The sequence below is a fragment of the Fopius arisanus genome, unplaced genomic scaffold (assembly GCF_000806365.1).
Source record: "Fopius arisanus strain USDA-PBARC FA_bdor unplaced genomic scaffold, ASM80636v1 scaffold00040, whole genome shotgun sequence".
NCBI classification, from domain to species: Eukaryota; Metazoa; Arthropoda; class Insecta; order Hymenoptera; family Braconidae; genus Fopius; species Fopius arisanus.
In genome coordinates, this window is record NW_011887779.1 from 501,645 (window position 1) to 508,731 (window position 7,087).

Below are 7,087 nucleotides of genomic sequence, written 5' to 3' on the forward strand. Positions count from 1 at the left end.
ATTGATGAACTTGGCTCAAGGTTGTCCCAATGTTGGCGCAACGTTGCTTCAACATGACCCAACCTTATACCAGCATTACCTCAATGTTCCCTCAAGATTGGTTTCCGATCAGATAAGATCGATTTGCTATTCATCAATTCCCCTTTTCGTAAATTACAACTTCACATTCCGTAATTAATATTCAGATTTTTCGCGATCGTTTTCGTTGATTCAAAATCTGATAAATGAGTATAATATTTGAGTAATAAATTTTCGCAGGTGTCATTCAGAATTTCTTGAGTCGCCAGCCGCTGGTGATGCCATGACTGGAATTCCTGAAAGAATCTCTCACCTGGACTTGACCAAAAGCGCGTGCACGTATCGAGAGAGGGCATTAACGATTTCCTGGTGCTTTTCCTCCAGTCCTCTTCCTTCATCGTAAACCGGAACACGAGAGTCTGTGCTTCGCCGACAGCAACACAAGGGCGAGAGGATGAAAAAAATGGAATACGTGTTAAAAAAAAAAATACCGAGAAGAATGAATTGTAAAGTGGCACTGGTCTCGCGGCGCACGCCCCATTATGGCGTAACTCTCGGCCATTATTAGGGCGTCTGCGCAAAGAAATGGACCAACAACAGGATCACCTGGAATACGATAGCCAATAGAGGACGTACACGGAATATCCGACGTGCTAACAAGCTTTTGATGTGCCTTTTGCTGTCGTTTCTTCGACACTCCTCACTTTTCTCAGAACAGTGACAATCCAAAAAAAAATATGACCACAGAAAAGTGGACAAAGGCATAAATAAATAATGTTCGTCCGTTTTTTCCGCATGAGCTGGCTTTATTTCAGTTTTATGATCGATTTCGGGTCGGAAGGCTTCGGCATTAAAAGGACTCTTAAATGTTGAGGAATTAATACATTGTAACACGTGTTGAGTTGAATGAGAAACTATTCATATCAACCGTAGGCGGTCAAATCGTTAAAAAATACATTTCACGCTTCTTTAGATTGTGAAAATGTTCCCTGTAATGACCGGTCGTTTGGAGTCGTTCAAAGTCGTTTTCAAGGGGCAAAAGGGCACCACGAAACATAAACTATAGAAAGTAATTTAATTTTCGGGGTAACTCGGTTAATTAATCTCATTTCGAGTGAAATGATTATTTATGCGTTGATGGAGAACGATTAATTTATTATTAAAAAATCGATTTCTTCGGATCTTCACGGATTTTTAATAGTTAATGAATTTTATTTCATTTATTGTTTTATTAGTGAATGGATAAGAGGTATTAATTCCAGGCGGAAATTGATAAAAGATAAGATGAAGTCTTAAATATTGCGTATCAACATAAGTATGTAGGTCAATGGTTTAATTTCCGTTTAATTCAGAAGGCTGAATCAATAAAGATTTTTTTCAGAGTTTCTGCTTTACCAATTCTACATCCCAGAATTTTCCATATTTTCCTTATCTAAAAGACAACACATTGGAAAGACAAAAAATTAATAGTATGAAATTTACCATCTTCCATCAATATAAATTATTAATTGAATAAAAAAATATTAAATGGCTAGATCGAATTTCGATTATTTATAATAAACAATAACAACAATTAGAGTAGGAAATGGAGCAATTAGTTTCAATTCACTATTAGGTGGTATTGAATGTTGGAAAGAAATAATTTATCTATTGATACAGAATTCAGGGTATTTACGAAAAGATTCAGAGTGAAACATCTGTCTGACAACGTAACTATCCACCCCCTACGTGTCTTGTTCTCACTCCCTCGATTTTCAGTGAGTATATGCTGAGCACATCGTGGACCCCTCGTGGAGGATGAAGTGCCGCGTGTTACAACAGTAGATGCGTTATAGTGTAACTCGACGGGGTGGAGAAACATCCTCTGGACAGTGGACACCCTGTGGTCCTGTGTTCGCCCTTAATGCACCTCGTTTTACCATTTTTTCCTGTTAAACCATTTTTCGTAGCTCGTGTGGAGCTGACTCGCAGTATTTACCGATGTGTAGTGAGTTTTGAGTCAGGGGGGGGGGGGGCTCGAGAATTTTTGGGGAGATTCTGGGATGGGGTAGTTCCATGAACAATCGATTGAAAATCGATCTAAAAGAATAAAATCTAATCCTATTCTAAAAAGGATAAATTATCATACCATCGATACTATCGATATCTCGAAAGTCTGTCACACTTGTTTCTCATTGGTTCAGTCGTCTGAGGCGGGTAATTTGAATTCGGAATTCATTTAAATTAATTTATTAATCACGATTTTTTAATTGGCGTGCTGCAGCGGTTCATCGGGACGAGTGTCCTATTCTAAAAAGGACAAATCATCGAAACATCGAGACTATCGATATCTCGAAAGTCTGTCACACTTGTTCCTCATTGGTTCAGTCGTCAGAGGCGGGTAATTCGAACTGGAACTCATTTAAATTAATTTTTTAATCACGATTTCTGTAATTATAACGCGCTTTATCTTGCAGCGATTTATCTCGACGAGTATCGATTATTATATTTAATGAACATCTCTTGGAAAAACTAATTAGTCCGATCTCCACGGTTTGGGGTCGAAACGAAAATAGAGTGTGTTTATCCAGAAGCGAAAGCTTCGTTTGCCGTCTCGTTTGATTCTAATAACGAAAACAGATATGTGTTGTTGCCCTCTCGCACACTAATTCCCATGAGTGTAATTCCCGATCGCATCCGCTTGTCTCTTTCTCTATCTGAAGTATAAACAGTCGTTGTGGGTACGGAATTAGACGCACCAACTTGATTTATTGCAAAAACTGTCGCGACCGGGGGAAACATCCAAAATATGTGGCAATTGGAATTCATTGAAGAATATAAACAAAACGATTTGGACAGACGAGAATCGACCAGACGGAATAAACCTCACGTTTGTTTCCGTGAGACGATCGTTTTTCCGGAAATAATTGTAACAATAATAATAACACCATATAACGTCGGGGATTATAATTAATTAATTATAATCCCCGAAATTCATTAATTATAATTAATATACTCGGGAATAATAATTAATATAATTAATATCTCGGAAAATCAAATGATGTGATTTTCACCTGCATCAGGGCCACCCAAAATTAATGGCTTCGGGGGCCCAGAAATTTTTACTTCTCAATGGAAATTTTCTATTTTAATTTCACAATTTCAAATTCAAATTTTGAAAATCTGAAATTTTTTGGGAATCATCAGAGCCCTGTTTATAATTTTTCATTCCATTTTTATTAATCTTCAGTTGTTAAATTGTTAATTGAAATCGTTTCTCCGGAAATAATTGTAACAATAATAATAACACCCTATAATTAATATAATCGGGTATACCAATTAATATAATTAATACCCGCAAATAAATAAATAAAAAATGAAAAATTGATTCATTCATTTATTTAACATTTTTCAATTTCAAATAAACAAATTCAAAATCTCGTTTTAGATGCAACAACTATAAAAGGGAAAAAATTCCCGAAATCCGCGATCGACGTGAAAAAAAAAAAAAAATTTTAATTTTTAAAAACCGCCGCGGAAAGTCTGATGATAAATAAAAGAATTGGGAGCACAGGGTCTTAATTAAAAAGGAATTATTGAGAGATAAGACATGATGACAGTCGGAATGACCCAAAAAAATCAATTGATCTCGACTGGTGTTGGGAGAATTTCCCTGAAGTTATTTGTAAACACGAATGGCTGATGGTGAGATGGAGGCACAAGGTGTCTCATGTCCTGTGGGATGTTGGGGATTTGGAGGATTTTCTAGTCCAACGATGATGTGTTCAACACGATGTCGCCTATCAGGATTATATATTGGTTCCGGTAACTGAGGATTTCCTATTTAGGAGAAGCAATAAACCGGCGAGTAAAATCCTGGGGGATTACACGAGAGCAGATGGAGGAGTCTGTTATAAAAATTGATTACACCTTGACGTTTCCGAGATTCCTAAAGTTTAAAAAAATTCTGGGCCCCAAAATAATGATATTTGCATGTCCCATGAATGCTCTCTGATTGCCACGCTCTACCTCTGCCTGGGCATTATCCAAAAAATTCTCCCACGACACATCCTTCCACAAACGAGAATTGTAAGACTTCCTCTCGACTAAATTTGTATACACCATCATGTGACTCTGGATTAAGGTCTCTCAACTGTTGGTATTGTAATACGAGAGGAGAAAAACACAAAGAGACGAATTCACTGGTATCTAAAAGAATCAAGGGATTATGGTCTCTAGTGTCACATGAACCATCGTGCAAGAACTAATCCAGAGCAAGTGAAAAAAAGATAAGAAAAAAAATGTTCAGTATGAAGTGTATGAAGAGTATGAAGAGTATAAAGAGGATAAAAAGGATAAAAAGTATAAAGAGTGTAAAAAGTATAAAAAATATAAAGAGGACGATGGTAGAGCAGAAATTAGTCTCGGGTCGTGATGACCCTGCCCCTGAATCTTTCCTCTTTCCTATGAAAAAAAAAACCCTACGTTACGCATCGTAAAGACATCAATCGTGAGGTGATGCGGGGGGTCCCTACGGTGTTGCACTAACGCGCAATTTTGGGGTACATGAACGCCTCACACCAGGATGGCATTTAAAAATTAAACGAAGATGCACACGACTGTCAATGCCGGAGACAAGACCCAAGGCGAAAAAAAAAATCTCCTCCTGCTGTGCATCAGGCCCAAGTCCAGTTGAAGTCCAGTTGAAGTTCAGTTGAAGTCCAGTACACGTCCAGTCCACGAGTGAGTCCCGTGCACTCGACAATGGGGACCCGAGGATTCACCATAATCGCCAGCACCGAGAAGGCAACCGCTGGGGGTAAGGGCTGGACAGGGCGAAGGGCGCGTGTCCGTGTCCCGTTGTGACCTACACGGTTCTGGTCTTTGGAAAGAAAAAATAAAATGAAAGAAAAAGAGCATTGGGCACTTTGGAAAAGCGTTTGAGGAATCAGCATGATGCCCTGGCGTACCCCAAAAAGGCTCACTGGTTTGCCTGACATTAGTCAGTGGCGGATCTACCCGGTGCACCTTTTAACTTAATTCCAGACTTTAACGTTCGTCACGGATTTCAACGGTTGGAGATTCCTCTGGAGGTAGTCGATTCGGAAGCGTGGACAGGTCAAATGAACGAAGTGATTAGTTGTGGAACATCAGCTGTGGAAAATCGACTCATCGCCTGATTTTCTTTGGAATTCAAAGAATATGCGATTTTTTATAATAATTTATAATAATAATATATTTACCCGAGTAAAAAAAATTGTAGACGGAATATTTTTTACAAACTTTCAAAAAATTTCTGGAAAACTTCTCAGAAATTTTCAATCTTCAAATTTCCAAAAATCCAAACAATCGTATTTTTGGGAAATGTTTGAAAAAATTTGTGTCCAAAATTTTTTTTATAATTTTCTAGAAATTTTTGCGAATATAATTTTTTTTTAATTATACGGTTGTTTTATAACATTTTTAATTTGTCAATATTCTCAAAAAATACGCCATCTAAATTATAAAAAGAATTTTCCTATTTAAATTTTCGAAAATTTTCAAAACCTTTCCAAGAATAAAATTCTTTTGTTCCCCGATTTTTTTTCTGTTTCATAAAAAAAAATTCTGAAAAGTCTCCCAGAAATTTTTTGAAAATTTAGAAAAAATATTTCCATTCCATTTTTTTACTCGGGTATTTATTTATTTTATCATATCTTCTTTCACATTTGAATGAAAAAGGAAATGTCAGCCGTCATCAAGTCAAAGTTGGGCCCAACGTTTTTTCGCATTAATTTTCATTCACATGAATAATTCTTCATGAAGAGATTTCTATTTCAATTCGTACCGTCCGTTAGTCACGGATATTCTAACTGAAACGACGGGAATTTTTTGAAAAAAAAATTCAGACTGACCAGTGCCGACAGGTACGTCTCGATTAGTTGCGGAAGATGAACTCCGGAAAATCAGATGATGTTCTGATTTTCACCTGCACGAGGGCCCCCCAAAATTCTGGGGCCCAAGAATTTTCACTTCTCACCAAAAACTTTTTATTTAAATTTCACTTCAAATTCAAATTTTCAACATCTGAAATTTTTTTTGAATCATCAAAATCCTATATTTATTTCCAATTCCATGTTTATTAATCTTCAGTTATTAAATTATTAATTAAAAAACAAAAACAAACGCGCAGGTAATTATTTTTTATTAGATCCTATTCTATTTGTTTATATTTATAACATTTTCGACAATTCTACAATCATCCACATTTTTTGTACTCAAATTCTTTGAAGATAAAGCTTCACTCGTTTCTCTTCCAGTGAAATTAATCAGCCCCACTGGATCAAAGATGGAAATATGCAAAAAGAATTTATTTATCATACCCTAGCGAACGCATTGGGTGGTCCTTCTGGGAAGATTGGTTATGTTTTATAAAAAATTGTGAGTGAAAATAAAAAATGAAATCTGGAATTATTATCTCAATGCAATTGAATGGAATACATTTTCAATCTCAAGGCAAATGGGCCTTTAAACTTCTTGTAAACACTTCAGTCACAGATAACTCAGTTTATACTCACTCCGGAAAGACGTAAACACTCGGCGGCTTGACTTTGGAAGATCTTCAGGTTTTTTTTTTTTTTGCGAATGTAAACTACGATCTGGCGAATTTCGGTGGCCCATCGTGATGGATACCAGAAGCTCCAAGACACTCGACTAAACCTATCCTGATGGTTGGCTGCTTGCTAATATGTTGAGCTAACAACTGTATCTTTTTTAATACTCGTTTTATTTATGCCTTCACGAATTGTTGATCCGGATAATTTATTTATTAACGTGTCAGACACTTCGAGTTGTGGATGGGGAAACATTCATCGACGATGAGTACTAGTCGTGGGTTATAAATCTAAAAAGCAAATGGAAAATACTTGAAGATGTTTTCTCCTCAGGAATTTCGAGTTGAACATCTAATTCTAACTCTGAAAAAAAATATAATACTACATAGGGGACATCCCAATTTTTTTGTTTATTATTCACGAATTTTGAAATTGGAAAATTTGAATGGAAAATTTTCCGGTGAGAAAATAAATTTCTGGATTTCTAAAAAATACGC